General features: G+C 39.1%; 1 long non-coding RNA gene across 15 annotated transcripts in view; it reads right to left on the bottom strand.

Annotated features, from left to right (window-relative positions):
* LOC138826319 (uncharacterized) overlaps positions 1–15,225 on the bottom strand; it is a 44,393-nt gene extending 29,168 nt beyond the window's left edge. For 13 of the 15 annotated variants that reach the window (XR_011371667.1, XR_011371670.1, XR_011371668.1 and 10 more), the window contains exon 1: positions 15,052–15,225. This is a non-coding gene — a long non-coding RNA (uncharacterized lncRNA). Of the gene's footprint in view, positions 1–2,051; positions 2,154–13,476; positions 13,532–15,051 lie in introns of all 15 variants that reach the window. The other 2 variants (XR_011371661.1, XR_011371660.1) reach the window with 2 other exon arrangements.
* Positions 15,226–16,445: the final 1,220 nt, after the last annotated feature.

The raw sequence follows: 16,445 nt of genomic DNA, 5'->3' as shown, positions 1-16,445 counted from the left end.
GAATGTGCTTACAGCCATGAAGTACAACCCTGTATAAATGCTGTACTATGGAGGAACCAATAGACAGCTGTCTATTTGCCTATGTGCAAATGGGGATTGGCTACAATGAACATAAGATCATATTATAGAATGATTAAAAAGAATTCTTTTATTAATTTTTTTTTGTCAGTCGTGGGGCTTGAACTCTGGGCCTGGGCGCTGTCCCTCAGCTCTTCAGCTCAAGGCGAGCACTCTACCACTTGAGCTACAGAGCCACTTCTGGTTTTCTGGTGGTTTATTGGAGATAGGAGTCTCACGGTCCCTTTTGCCCGGGCTGGCTTTGAACCGCGATCCTCAGATCTCAGCCTCCTGAGTAGCTAGGATTACAGGTCTGAGCCACCAGCACCCGGCTATTAATAAGTTTTTTTTTGTGAAAATACTGTACAGAGGGGTTACAATTACATGAGCAAGGTAAAGGTAATGAGTATGTTTCTTATCAAGCATTGTTGCCTCCTCCTTTGTTTCCCCTTACCATCCTTGCCCTCCTACTCCCCTGCCTCACCCCACTCTACACCCCCTTCCACTAATGCCCCACACAAACATGCCAAAGGGAACCAGGCACCAGTAGCTCAAACTTGTAATCTTAGCTACTTAGGAGACTGAAATCTAAGGATCAACATTCTAAACCAGCCCAGTCTGTAAGAACCTGATCTCCAATTAACCACCAAATGGCTGGATGTAGAGCTGTGATTCAAGTGGTAGAGCACTAGTCCTGACCAAAATAGTTGAGGGACAGTGCCCAAGGTCTGAGATTAATCTCTAAGACCAACATACCCACACACACACACACACACACACACACACACACACACACACACACACACACACACACACACACACACACAAACACATAAACACACACACACACACACACCAAAAAACTGGATTGAGCCTAACATGGTAGGGGTGTTCCTATAGTCCCAGGTGCACAAAAAGCTGAGAAACTAGAAATAATTGAGACCTTGTACTAAAATGAACAGCAAACAAAAGGCATTAGTTGTTCCCCACCTCAGCTGGAGGGCCCCTATGGTAATAGTTTAGATAAAAGAATGATCTCTGTCTAGTTCAGCACAGATACTACACAGTGAGTAAATAAGTCTTTAGATGATTACACATAGGGCTTTCAGTCATCACAGTGTGTATCAGCCAGCATTAGTGATCCAGAACCTCAAACGCTCCATTATGTACATCTATGCTGACAAAGCTTTCAGATGATGTAGCCCAGAAAATATCTGATAGCCATTGTCTAGAAACTCACTAAAGTATTAAATAATACCTGTCTTGAATTTCTGATTCATAAAATTATGAGCAAATAGTTGTTTTAAACTGCTAGGATTTGGGTAATTTGTTACATGGCAGAAGCCAGGTGAAGGGAAGTGATAGGGTAGAGAGGAAGGTTAACCAAGAGTTAAGTCCTAAAAGATAGTTAAGTCTTCATGTTAGCTGAGAGATGTGGTTCATTATACTACTTCACTACTTCTGTTAATACCTTAATTTTGGCTTTGTAAAACACACTGACATAACCATATTATATACAGCATATTACAATATAGTACAAAATTATAATCACCCCATTTTGTTTATAATCAAAACTATTATCAGCCTATATTAGAATGTTGCAAATTCTACCAACATTTCACAGATTTTTTCAAGTAAAAGATTTTAAAAAGGGGGATTGTCCCCCAACAAAAAATCTTCAAAGAAACAACTGTCCAATAAATAAGTGGGCTAAAGATTTAAAGAGAGATGTTAAGGGAAGATGGCGGAGGAGAAGCTGGAATCTGAACAAGCTCTCGCATAGAAAGGAGTTTTAGAGTTCCAGTGAACAGTCCTAAGCCAGAGAATCACACCAAGTGTGTCATCACAGGACAGAGAGTTAGACAAGAGAGGGGAAACCAAGGAAACGCAGCAGCTGCCGCTCCGGCGGCGGGGCCGCGGCACCAAGGAAACGCAGCAGCTGCCGCTCCGGCGGCGGCGCCGCGGCGGCGGCGACCACCGCCGCGGAGACATACCTGAGACACAGAGAGTCGGGGACGAAGGAGCCAGACGCAGCGGACGAGCAGATTCTACTCAACACCAACAAGAACCGACAAGGAGCGAACATCTTCATCCTGCTGTTTGCAGACCAGAGACGACCCAGGATCCAAGACTCGGCGTGAGTACAAGCCCGACATCCTCACTCCTCAGGGAGCAGAGGAGGGAAGGCCACCCCTCCCCCCCCAGCACCGGTGATCTGCATCTTGGATACCGACAAAGTTCGGAGGAGCTGCTAGCTCCACCTCAGGCCTTGGAATAAAATGAGTCATTTAGCAGGTCACAAGAACTTAACGGCGAAGTGACCTGCCAGACTCAGCTCCATCCAGGGAAAAGTCACCCAGCTCAGGCTCCAGCCATCGGAGTGCCTTGCTTCACTGGGTAACCAGAGCCAGAGGCTGCCCCTCCCTCTAGCAGCCTCGACAATCAATTGAAAAACAGAAACCCTGAGAATGGCTCCAGGCTGGGCGCTGTGAGCTTTATCACAAAATAGCCCCAGGGAAAAGCTACTGTATATTGAAAGGCCTCAACTCTACCCAGAACCTAGCCTCATCACCACATCCCCCTCTTTTGTGACTCTCAAAGCAGACCACCCTCCCAGAAAACTAACCTGGGAGGGGGATCTCAAAATCTTGGGTAAAGCAGAGCATTTTTCTGCCTCTTCCAACCAACCGACTTAAGAAACCAATCAAGCCACAGGACCTCAAGCTGACCAGAGACTCCAACAAGAGACTGGTTGCAGACAAAAGGGAGATACAGGATTCTTCCCACTCCTCCCCCCCCAAAAAAAAAAATCAAAAGACTTTTTTTTCTTTTTCTTTTTCTTTTTTTTTTCTTTTTCTTTCTTTTTTCTTTTTTTCTTCTTCTTCTTCTTTTCTTTTTTTTTTGCTTGTTTTTTGTTTTTTGTTACCATATATATATATATATATATATATAAATTTTTTTCCCTTCTAAAACTTTTATTAATCTTTAATCTTTGCCTCTTCTGAAAAAATAATTGTTTTCCAGTAACCTTTTTTTTTTTCTCATCTTATAATTTTTATTTTAGGAATACGTGAATAAGAGTTTTCCTTTCTTTTCTTGTCTTCTTTCTCTTTTTCTTTCTTTCTTAATTATCTTTTTGTTTTTTATCTAGCTCTACTGAACTTCTGATATATTCTTCTCCCGTTCCCATCCTTAAAGCTTTTCACAACTCCTCTATGTCCCTCCCCTTCTCTGAACATATTCACATTCCTCTCTAAATAGACGGTCTTTTAACCTCTATAATAACATTAATTTTTACATTTCTATTCTTTTTCTAGTCTCTCTTTATTCCCCTTTCCGTCTCTTCTTTTTCTCTCTCTCTCTACTTGCATCCTACCCAACTCATTTCCTGCACTGTGATTAGGACATAGTTAACTCTCCCTGTGCCTCCCCACACCAATCTATTCCTATTTTTTACCCACATCTCTCCCTAATCCTAATAATTTCTGGTTTTCCAAATTCTTTTCTGCGGTTCGAAGTCCTTTAACATATAGTCGTTTGATGTTGAATAGATGTATCTGTTGAACTAGATTGTATCTGTAGACTATTGACTGTACAAATGCAAACTTTGGTTGATGGTTGCCTTAAGATAGTGTTCTAGCACAAAACTGGTGCAATCTTTATCTCAAATGGGCCGAGTAAGCCGGAAAAACACAAGAAAAATGGCAAATTCGGGTATCTCAATTCCCAACCTTGATAATCAGGGATTAGAACAGATAAAGAATAATCCAGAGGAGAGTTCCCAAATAGCTCTACAAACACTAAGAGCAAACATGATAAATGAGAAGTTTGACAATGTACAAAGGACTCTGTATGAGCGTGATAGGGAGAGAGAGGAGGCATCCCAGAAGATTATACAGGAATATCATAAGCGTGAGGAAGCTTCTCAAAAACTGATACAGGATTTGCGTGAACAACTTGAGAATACTCAAAGAGAAAGGGAGGAATGGCGTGAGCAGGCAGAGAACACTCAAAGAGAACTGCAGGAATCCCACAGAAGGGAGGAAACTAATCAAAGAGTAATTCACGAATTAAGAGACCAGGTAGAGAATACACAAAGATCACTAAAGACATTCATGGAATCCATTAACAAAGAGCTGAAGGAAGTCAGGGAGACCACAAAGGGAATGCTGAATGGAACCCAACAGAAGGAATGGGAGTCCAAAGAAACCATAACCAATCAACTAAGTGATTTGAGAACAAACACTGAACACCAAATTAAGGAAGTAAAGAAATTCATACAAGACCTAAAACAGAGCTTCAACAAAGAACTTGAAGCCATCAAAGCTGACCAATTAGAAGGAAAAGAGATAAAAAACAAAGTAGAGAGTCTTGACAACAGGTTAGACCATGCACAAGATCGAATCTCAGGGATTGAAGACAGCCTAGATATTATAGAGAAAGAACATACAACCATCCAAGACAAGTCCAAGAAATATGATAGGTCTATCCAACACCTGGAAGACACCATCAGGAGGCCCAATCTAAGGATAATGGGTGTAGAGGAGCACCTAGAAACAGAAGTTAATGGTCTAGGAAATTTGTTTAACAGGATCCTAGCAGAGAACTTCCCAAACATACAAAAAGAGAGGCCTATTCAGATACAAGAAGCTTTTAGAACCCCAAATAGACCAGACCAGAATAGGACATCCCACCGTCACATTATAATCCACACAGGATCAACCCAGACCAAGGAAAAGATCCTTAAAGCTGTCAAGGAGAAAAGGTTAATCACCTATAAAGGGAAACGAATTAGAATTACCTCAGATTTCTCAGCAGAGACAATCAAAGCAAGAAGAGCCTGGAATGACGTATGCCATGCCCTAAAAACAAACAACTATCAACCAAGAATACTGTACCCAGCTAAACTCTCCTTCATAACTGAAGGCCAAATAAAAACCTTCCATAGCAAAGAAAAATTGAAACAATACATCTCCACCAAACCAGCCCTGCAAAAGATTCTTAAAGATGTCCTACACATAGAAAACCAACAAGAACGCAACAAAGGCCAAGAAACTGCACCCAAACTGAGAATCCAAGAACCTTAGGAAGAACCCAGATTTCACAGCCCCCAAGAAGGTGGATAACATGGCAGGAACTCCCAAATACCTCTCAGTCCTATCTCTTCACGTTAACGGACTGAACTCTCCAATTAAGCGACATAGACTGTCTAGTTGGATTAAAAAACAAGACCCTTCTATCTGCTGCCTGCAGGAGTCACATCTTGCCCGTAAAAACAAACACATTTTCAAGGTTAAAGGCTGGAACAAAATCTACCAAGCAAACGGCCCTCATAAACAGGCGGGAGTTGCAATCCTAATATCAGATAAAATAGACTTCAAATTAAAATTCGTGAGAAGAGATAAAGAAGGTCGCTACATACTAATTAAAGGATCTCTCCTTCAGGAGGATATTACAATTCTAAATATCTATTCGCCAAACAATGGAGCACCCAAATTTATCAAAGAAACACTACTTTCCCTCAAATCCAATATAGATCCAAAGACATTAATTGTTGGGGATTTTAACACACCACTCTCCCCACTAGATAGATCAACTCGGCAAAAACTCAACAGAGAAACCGCAGATCTAAACAGCTGCATAGATCAACTAGACTTAACAGACATTTACCGAACATTTCACCCAGCAGCATCAGAATACACGTTCTTCTCAGCAGCACATGGAACGTTTTCTAAAATAGATCACATTTTAGGCCACAAAGCAAACTTGTCTAAATTCAGAAACATTGAAGTTATACCTTGCATTCTCTCTGACCACAAGGGAATAAAATTAGAACTCAACACCAAAAGCCACCAAAGAAAGTCCGGTATCACATGGAGGCTGATCAACACACAGCTGAATCATGAGTGGGTCATGGAAGAGATTAGAAAGGAAATTCAAATGTTCATGCTATTCAACAAAAATGAACACACAAATTACCAGCTCCTCTGGGACACAGCAAAGGCAGTACTCAGAGGCAAGTTTATAGCTCTGAGCTCCTACATCAACAAATTGGAGAGATCGGAAACTAACAATTTAATGACACATCTAAACCTCCTTGAAAAAGAGCAGCAAGATAAACCCCAATCCAGTAGACGGAAAGAAATAATCAAAATTAAATCAGAATTAAATGAATTAGAATCCAAAAAAACTATAGAAAGAATCAACAAAACAAAGAGTTGGTTCTTCGAAAAACTTAACAAAATTGATAGACCCTTAGCAAACCTTATCAGAAAAAGGAGAGAACACACCCAAATTAATAAACTCAGAGATGAGAATGGAAACATCACCACGGAAACAACCAAGATTCAGAACATTATAAGGGAATACTTCTCAAAACTTTATGCTAATAAGTTTGAGAACTTGACAGAAATGGACCTTTTCCTAGCAAATATTGACATGCCAAAACTAAACCAAGATGAGTTAAACCAGCTTAACAGGCCCATATCAAGCATTGAAATAGAAACAGCAATAAGAGACCTCCCAGCTAAGAAAAGTCCAGGACCAGATGGTTTTACAGCGGAATTTTACAAGGCCTTCAAAGCAGAGCTCACACCAATACTCCTCCAACTCTTCAATGAAATTGAAAGAGAAAGCTCACTACCGAACACATTCTATGAAGCCATCATAACCCTCATCCCAAAACCAGGCAGGGACTCATCAAAGAAAGAGAACTATAGATCCATTTCTTTGATGAACATTGATGCAAAACTTCTCAACAAAATTTTGGCCAATCGACTTCAACAATTCATCCAAAAAATCATACACCATGATCAAACAGGATTCATTTCAGGGATGCAAAGCTGGTTCAATATATGCAAATCAATTAATATTATTCATCACATCAACAGGAGCAAGAATAAGAACCACATGGTTATCTCAATAGATGCAGAAAAAGCATTTGACAAGATCCAACACCCCTTTATGATGAAGGTTCTGGAAAAATTAGGAATCCATGGAACATTCCTCAATACAATAAAGGCTGTATATGACAAACCTACAGCCAGCATTATACTCAATGGTGAAAAACTAAAGCCATTTCCTCTTAACTCAGGAACAAGACAAGGATGCCCACTCTCTCCACTTCTCTTCAATCTAGTATTAGAATGCCTAGCTACAGCAATAAGACAAGATGCAGACATAAAGGGGATCCAAATAGGGAAAGAAGAAATAAAACTCTCCCTCTTTGCATATGACATGATCTTGTATTTAAAGAATCCCATAGACTCCACTCCCAAATTACTCAAGCTGATTCAAAACTTTGGCAAAGTAGCAGGTTATAAAATTAACCCCCCAAAATCAATGGCTTTTCTATATGCCAACAATGAGAAAAGTGTGGCTGAAATTAGGAAAGCAACTCCATTTGTAATAGCCCCACAAAAAATAAAATACCTAGGAATTAACTTAACCAAAGAAGTGAAGGACCTCTATGATGAAAACTTTAAAATCTTGAAAAAGGAAATCAACACAGAACTTAAAAAATGGCAAAACCTCCCATGCTCCTGGATTGGCAAGATTAACATCGTGAAAATGGCAATACTTCCCAAGGCTATCTACAAATTCAATGCGATACCTATCAAAATTACACCCTCATTCTTCAAGGAAATAGAGGAGGCAATCCAAAAATTCATATGGAACAATAAAAGACCCCGAATAGCAAAAACGCTCCTCAACGGAAAGAACACTGCTGGAGGAATATCAATACCAAATTTCAAACTCTACTATAAAGCCATAGTAATCAAAACAGCTTGGTATTGGCATAAGAACAGACCTCAGGACCAATGGAATAGAATTGAAAACCCAGAAATGAACCTACAGACCTATAGCCATCTAATCTTCGATAAGGAAGCTAAAACAATAGAATGGAAGAAAGACAGCCTCTTCAGTAAATGGTGCTGGCAAAATTGGTTAACTACATGTAGAAAACTAAAGCTAGATCCTTATATATCACCCTGCACCAGAATCAACTCCAAATGGATCAAAGACCTTGAACTCAAAGCAGACACTCTGAAAACATTACAGGATGGAATAGGAGAAACCTTAGGTCTCCTTGGCTCAGGCCGAAATTTTCTGAATAGAGACCCGGAAGCACAACAAATCAAAGAAAGATTGGACAAATGGGATTGTATACGGTTGCAGAGCTTCTGCAGGGCAAATGACATAGCTAGCAAGATCAATAGAAAGCCCACCGTTTGGGAGAAGATCTTTACTAGCCATACAACGGACAAGGGTCTCATATCTAAAATATACTTGGAACTCAAAAAATTAAACCACCCAACAACAAATCCTCAAAGAAACAACTGCCCAATAAATAAGTGGGCGAAAGACTTAAAGAGAAGCTTCTCTGAAGAAGAAACAAGGATGGCCAATAGACACATGAAGAAATGTTCAACATCCCTAGCCATAAAAGAAATGCAAATCAAAACAACATTGAGATATCACCTCACTCCAGTTAGAACAGCAAAAATCAAGAACTCTAACAACAACAGATGCTGGAGGGGATGTGGACAGAAAGGAACCTTACTTCATTGTTGGTGGGAATGTAAACTTGTTCAACCACTTTGGAAAGCAGTATGGAGGTTCCTCAAAAGACTTCACATAGATCTCCCCTATGATCCAGCAATCCCACTTTTGGGCATTTACCCAAATGTTTACAAACAAGACCACACTAAAGCTACCAGCACAACTATGTTTATTGCAGCATTATTTACCATAGCTAAGTTATGGAACCAACCCAGATGCCCCTCAGTAGATGAATGGATCAAGAAAATGTGGTATATATACACAATGGAATTTTTCTATGCCTCCATCAGAAAGAATGACATTTCCCCATTTGTTAGGAAATTGAAAGGTTTGGAAAAAATTATATTAAGTGAAGTAAGCCAGGCCCAAAAAAGCATAGGTCCCATGGTTTCCCTTATTTGCAATATCTAGTATAGGTATGAGTCAAGCGGAAAAGGTCAGATAATGTGATGTTAGGAAAATGAACCCTTAAATATGTATTTTAATGTTTTCGTTTCTTTCATGCATGTGTTTCTAACGCATTTATAAGATTATTTCTTTGTTGCTTTGTATGTCCCTCCCCCACAGTGTAACCCCCGCTTTCACTATATTTGATGTCAGTATAACATGTGGAGGAGATGGGGACAAACAAGTCGTTTAAGGATTCAGGTGGACCTGTTGCAACAATGAGAAGTACAAAATGTCATGTCAAAACCAGCTTTACAATGTCGGTGTGGGGGGGAGGGGGGTATAATTGGGTGGGGGGAGGGGGGTATAATTGGGTGGGGGGAGGGGGGAGGCGGGGAAGGGAGGTGAAGGGTAAACAAAGGAGGAGGCTGCAATGCTTGGTAAGAAATGTATGCATTATCCTGCCCATGTAATTGTAGCCCCTCTGTACAGTATGTTCTCAAATAAAATAAAATAAAAATAAAAATAAAAAGAGAAGAAACAGGAACTAAGTGACATAGGGTTGACTGTATTGGTTTATAGAATATGCAAAGTGAGAACTTCACATAAACAGAGGAAAGAGTTTCCATCCAGATATATCTTTGTCAGCTGGAGACTTGACAGGTTAAGATAAACTTAACAGATCAATGTCTCTTCATCCTAATTGGAACTGAAAAAAAACCCAGTAATAAATGTTTACCTATCTACCAGGTCAGCACAGGCTACACACAGGAACTCAGAGTCGCCTATATCATAAAACAGTGAAAAAGCTATTTACTACAGTTTGGGGAGGTCCTTTATCAATTTTATGCTATTCTAGTAATGGCTTAATCTTTTAGCTTTGCATAAAAGATTTAAAACTGCCTTTTGAATGACCATCTATTTCACAAAGATTCCAGAGTTTAAACTTTTCACCTCTGGCTGCACAGAATGAATCAGTAGTACCTGAAATTTACTAACCACTTATAAACTAGGTATATGGAATGAAAGGGTACAGAATGTAATGCAACACAGGCAGGTTTCAGCAGCTCAGCGTGACATTTAGCCAGTGATACAAATTAAACAGCTAGGTGACATGGAAAGACCTAAACGAATCTAGCAAGGTGCTTATTCTTAAACCAAACAGAAGGAAGTTTGTCAGGTGAACGAACACAGCAACACTGTTATTTCAGAGGTCAGAAGGCTTGCTGTCCAAGCACCAGCTATGTCTGTACTTTCTAACATGCTTAATGCATGATACACACCACTATGTGCACAAGTACACACACTTACACACACACACATTGAAAAACCAGTTGCTTTCATTCTAGTAATTTTTATCTTTAGATGTTCTCTCACTTATTCAGAGTATTCTGAACTGTAAGAGACTTGAAAGCTACTATATTATCTAACAGAAGAAAGAAGAAAACTAAATTCCCATATCTTGGTTCTTTCACTATATTCTCAGAAGGGGATTTCGATATATATAAACATAAACTGCAGACTGTGAGTGTCCTGTAAATGTACAAGTCATTTTTACTTTCTTTCTTTTTTTTTTGGTCGGTCGTGGGGCTTGAACTCTGGGCCTGGGCATTGTCCCTCAGCTCTTCAGCTCAAGGATAGCACTCTACCACTTGAGCTACAGCACCACTTCCATATATATACATACATATACATATACATGTATACATATACAACATATGCATGTATATACATGTTATATATTATGTATGTATATCTACATATATGTTGCATGTGTTATATACATGTATATATGTTATACATACATGGATATATGTTATATACATATATACATGCATGCATAAACGTGTGTATATGTGCATACATACATAAACATGTGTGTATATACACATATATACATGTATACACACATATATACATATACATATATTCATACATCTATATCTTCTCCTGAAGTTGCTTTTTAATCAAAAAAAATGTTTAGACTTCAATTTTGTTAATTTTTTTGAAGAACCAACTCTTTGTTTTGTTGATTCTTTCTATAGTTTTTTTGGATTCTAATTCATTTAATTCTAATTTAATTTTAATTATTTCTTTCTGTCTACTGGATTGGGGATTATCTTGCTGCTCTTTTTCAAGGAGGTTCAGATGTCTCATTAAATTGTTGGTTTCAGATCTCTCCAATTTGTTGATGTAGGAACTCAGAGCTATAAACTTGCCTCTGAGTACTGCCTTTCCTGTGTCCCAGAAGAGCTGGTAATTTGTGTGCTCATTTTTGTTGAATAGCATTAACCTGTGAATTTCCTTTCTAATCTCTTCCATGACCCACTCATGATTCAGCAGTGTGTTGTTCAACATCCATGTGTTACCGGACTTTCTTTGGTGGCTTTTGGTGTTGAGTTCTAATTTTATTCCCTTGTGGTCTGAGAGAATGCAAGGAATAACTTCAATGTTTCTGAATTTAGACAAGTTTGCTTTGTAGCCTAAAATGTGGTCTATTTTAGAAAACGTTCCATGTGCTGCTGAGAAAAACGTGTATTCTGATGCGGTTGGGTGAAATATTTGTTAGATGTCTGTTAAATCTAGTTGATCTATGCAGTTGTTTAGATCTGTGGTTTCTCTGTTGAGTGTTTGCCAAGTTGATCTATCTAGTGAGGAGAGTGGTGTGTTAAAATCCCCAACAATTAATGTCTTTGGATCTATGTGGGATTTGAGGGAAAGTAGTGTTTCTTGGATAAATTTGGGTGCTCCGTTGTTTGGCATATAGATATTTAAAATTGTAATATCCTCCTGAAGGAGAGATCCCTTAATTAGTATGTGGCAACCTTCTTTATCTCTTCTCACAAATTTTAATTTTAAGTCTATTTTATCTGATATTAGGATTGCAACTCCCGCCTGTTTATGGGGGCCGTTTGCTTGGTAGATTTTTCTCCAGCCTTTAACATTGAAAATGTGTTTGTTTTTATGGGCAAGATGTGACTCCTGAAGGCAGCAGATAGAAGGATCTTGTTTTTTAATCCAACTAGACAGTCTATGTCACTTAATTGGATCGTTAAGTCCGTTAATGTTGATAGATAGGACTGAGAGGTATTTGGGAGTTCCTGCCATGTTATCCACCTTCTTGGGGGCTGCAAAAACTGGGTTCTTCCTATGGTTCTTGGATTCTCAGTTTGGGTGCAATGTCTTGGCCTTTTTTGTGGTCTTGCTGGTTTTCTCCTCACTCCAGTTAAAATGGCAAAAATCAAGAACTCTAACAACAACAGATGCTAGAGGGGATGTGGACAGAAGCGAACCATACTGCATTGTTGGTGGGAGTGTAAGCTTGTTCAACCACTTTGAAAAGCAGTATGGAGGTTCCTCAAAAGACTTCACATAGAGCTCCCCTATGACCCAGCAATCCCACATTTGGGCATTTACCCAAATGCTCACAAACAAGACCACACTAAAGCTACCAGCACAACTATGTTTATTGCAACATTATTTACCATAGCTAAGATATGGAACCAACCCAGATGCCCCTCAGCAGAGGAATGGATCAAGAAAATGTGGTATATATACACAATGGAATTCTATGCCTCCATCGGAAAGAATGGCATTGCCCCATTTGTTAGGAAATGGAAAGACTTGGAAAAAACTTATATTAAGTGAAGTAAGCCAAGCCCAAAAAAACATAGGTCCCATGGTTTCCCTTATTTGTAATATCTAGTATATGTATGAGTGAAGCAGAAAAGGTCAGATAATATGATGTGAGGAAAATGAACCCTTAGATATGTATTTTAATGTTTTTTTCTTTCATCCATTTGTTTCTAATGCATATATAAGATTATTTCTTTGTTGCTTTGTATGTCCCTCCCCCACAGTATAAACCCTGCTTTCACTGTATTTGATGTCGGTATAGTTTGTGGAGGGGAAGGGGAAAAACAAGTTGTTTAAATAAGGATACAGGTGGACCTGTTGCAACAATGAGAAGTACAAGTCGTCATGTAGAAAACGAACTTTACAACTTGGGGGGGGGGAGAATTGGGGGGAGAGAGAGGATGGGTATGGATGGGAAAGGTAAACAAAGGAGGAGGCTACAATGATTGATAAGAAATGTACTCACTATCTTACCCATGTAATTGTAACCCCTCTGTACAGTATTTTCACAATAAAAAAATTAAAAAAAAATTTGGACTTCAAAGATTGCAGAGGCGCACCTAGGAGCTAACTGAGATATCATGAAGAAACCAGTTTTAGTGTTCCAGTGAAAAATCCAAGGCTCAGAGTCACCCAAGTGAGCCATCATAGTACAGAGAGTTTGGCCAGAGAGGAAAATTTCAGGCAGCCTGTTTAAGGAGGCAGATTTGAGCATACACCAGTGACCGAGGTGGCAGTGGCTGTGGCTGCCAACATAACAGTAGACCGAGCCTGAGGAAAAGGTGACAGAAACAGAGTGCAAGCAGCTTCTATTCACTACCAGTCTGAATTTACCAGGAGCAAAAATCTTCATCCTGCTGACCACAGATGGATGCAGATCACAGATAGCCTGAAAAACCAAGGGAAGGTAAGTACCCAAAAAGGCATTCCCATTCCTTCTCACAAAACAGAGTTTGGAAGGTAGCTCTTCCCCTATCATCCCAGAAGAATGTCATCTTTCATATTGGCAAAGACGGAGCCAGGGCAGCCAGTAGATACCTCAGGCCTTAGAATTAGACACTGCTGAGCCATTCAACAGTGCAAAGCAACCCAACCACTGGCACTCAGCTCCATACTGGGGAAAGTTGACCTTTCCAGATGGGGGAAGGACCATCCAAGGCAGGGCAACTTTCTTCACAGAGTAAACAGAGCCAGAGGTGGCCCCACCCTCTGCGGCATGGCAGCAGCAGCTCTCCATGCTGCAGGATGTTAAAAATAAATAAATTCAAAACTGGAGAGTAAGAGAAAAGTCCAGGACTAGATGCATTCACAGCTGAATTCTACAAGGCCTTTGAAGCAGAACTCAATTGATACTACTCCAACTCTTCAATGCAAATGAAAGTTCACTACTAATCTCATTCTAGGAAGCCTGCACAACCCTCATCCTCAAAACAGACAGGGAATCATCAAAGAAACAGAACTCAAGACCCATTTCTCAGATGACCATTAATGCAAAACTACAAAATCCTGGCCAATCAACTTCAACAATTCATCAAAAAAATCATACACTATGATCAAACAGGATTCATTCCATGGATGCAAAGTTGGTTCAATATACACAAAACAATAAATGTAATACATCACATCAACAGGAGCAAGGATAAGAATTACATAGTAATCTCAATAGATGCAGAAAAAAGATTTGACAAGATCCAACACCACTTTATTAAGAAAGCTCTGCAGAAACTAGGAATCCATGGAATGAACATTCCTCAATATAAGAAAAGCTGTGTATGACAAACTTACATTATAACTTATACTATAACTAGTATTATACTTAATGGCAAAAGTAAAGCCATTTCCTCAAATTTCAGGAAGGAGACAGATTGTCCACTCTCTCCATTCCTCTTCAGTATAATATTAGAATACCTAGCTAGAACAATAAAACAAGATGCAAACTTTAAGGGGATCTAAATAGAAAAACTCTTCCTCTTAGTAGATGACATGATCTTGTATTTAAATAATCCCCTAGACTCCACCCTCAAGTTATTCGAGCTGATCTGAAACTTTGGCAAAATGGAAAGGTATATAAATTAACCCTCAAAATTCCGTGGCTTTTCTGTATGCCAACAATGAGAGTAACCCTATATCCTCAAATAGTTATACTTTCTTTCTGTTAAAGCAATCAAACTCCTCTCATTGCTCTTTTGGAAACATGTATATATTTCCGTAGTCAGTCTACCATGAACACTACAAGTTACTTCTACTGAATTATAACTCTCTACATACGGAGCAATATTTTTCCATCTCTCCATTCCCATTCCTAACTTCTATTTCTTATAAAATCACTGTTCTATTCTCAATTTCTGAACATTTAAGTCCTACCACGAGTGAGATTATGCAGCATTTGCTTTTTTGTTCTTGCCTTACCTCACTTAACATGATTTCCAAAGGTCACAGTAATGTCAGCATCAAAGGCCAACACTGTTCCAACCACAATAGAAAACAGTTCTATTCGACGTTCTAAGTAGGTGAGTGACTAGTGTCCCTCCATAGAAAACAGTCACAGCTTCTGGTTCTAAACCTTTGAAAGGCAACTGTAGCCAGAGAATAGGATGAATTAAGCAGTTAATAAAATTTAAAATCCCTACCTAAGTCCTAAGTAACATATTAACCTCAGATTCCTAATTAGAAAATGCATGGCTTGCAATAAAAGCATTTGCTATTAATGAATGTAAATTAATGCAACCAGTTTAATAATGTTTAACTATTGAAACTAATATTGAAACATTTGTTTGCCCTCTTTCTTCACAAGTTAATAAAAAACCAAGTAAATTAGAGCACTGTGACATATCTCAATTGAAGAAAGAAAATCCTTCCTTTTAGAATGACGGATTAATGAAACGAATTAAAATCAACCTCAAAGAAATTATGAGTGAAGGGGCTGGGAAGGTGGCTCAGTGGTAGAGCACTTGCCTTGCATTCATGAGGCCCTGTGTTCGATTCCTCAGCACCACATAAGCAAAAAGAAAAAAGCCGGAAGTGGCACTGTGGCTCAAGTGGTAGAGCAGTAGCCTTGAGCTGAAGAGTTGAGGGACAGCGTCCAGGCCCAGAGTTCAGGTCCCATGACCGGACCCTCTCCTCCCCCCCAAAAGAAATTATGAGTGAAAACTATTGTCTACACTACTCTAGAAGACAAAGCCAATTTCAGTGTAGAACTTTTCTGGCATACAAGAAATTCTTACAGTCTCACTGAATTATTTCACTACTATAATATCCTAGGTGTTACATATAGAAGGCACATAGGATGCGTATACAAATAAGAGATGGTGTTAATAGTCCTGTAGTTAGACTTTTCTTCATGTATCCCATTTCAAACACATCTATCCTCAAAACCTTACCCATGGCTGCACATTGGTGGATATCCATAAAGTAGGCAAATAGCTCTCAAGAAAATTCCACAGCAAGGTCAGACTATGCTCAAGAAAACTCTTAAAACTCATTTTAATAATATTTTGTTTCATTTCTCCTCAGTACTATTTCCAAGTTCCTTCCAAAATTTTCCCTTGTCCTTTGATTGTCACCTAATTAAAACTATTAGTTAATGCACCTAATTCTACGTTTACGAGCCTATAATCATAAATTTAGAAGAGATGTTATAGATGTTCAATACATTTTCCTAAAATTGAACTACACACTATGGAAGCAATAATATCAGGGAAATCTCTAATCTTTTGCCAACCTAATTACTTCCTCAATGTTCTAGTGTCAGACTATTTTGAAAGAGCTATATAATCCATTCCCTGAGAGCTTCTATCTACTGA

This window comes from Dipodomys merriami, unplaced genomic scaffold, assembly GCF_024711535.1.
Source record: "Dipodomys merriami isolate MVZ:Mamm:240054 unplaced genomic scaffold, mDipMer1.0.p SCAF_1410, whole genome shotgun sequence".
Taxonomy (NCBI): Eukaryota; Metazoa; Chordata; class Mammalia; order Rodentia; family Heteromyidae; genus Dipodomys; species Dipodomys merriami.
The sequence above is the reverse complement of the archived record's forward strand: the minus strand, read 5'-3'. Positions and strand labels throughout refer to the sequence as shown.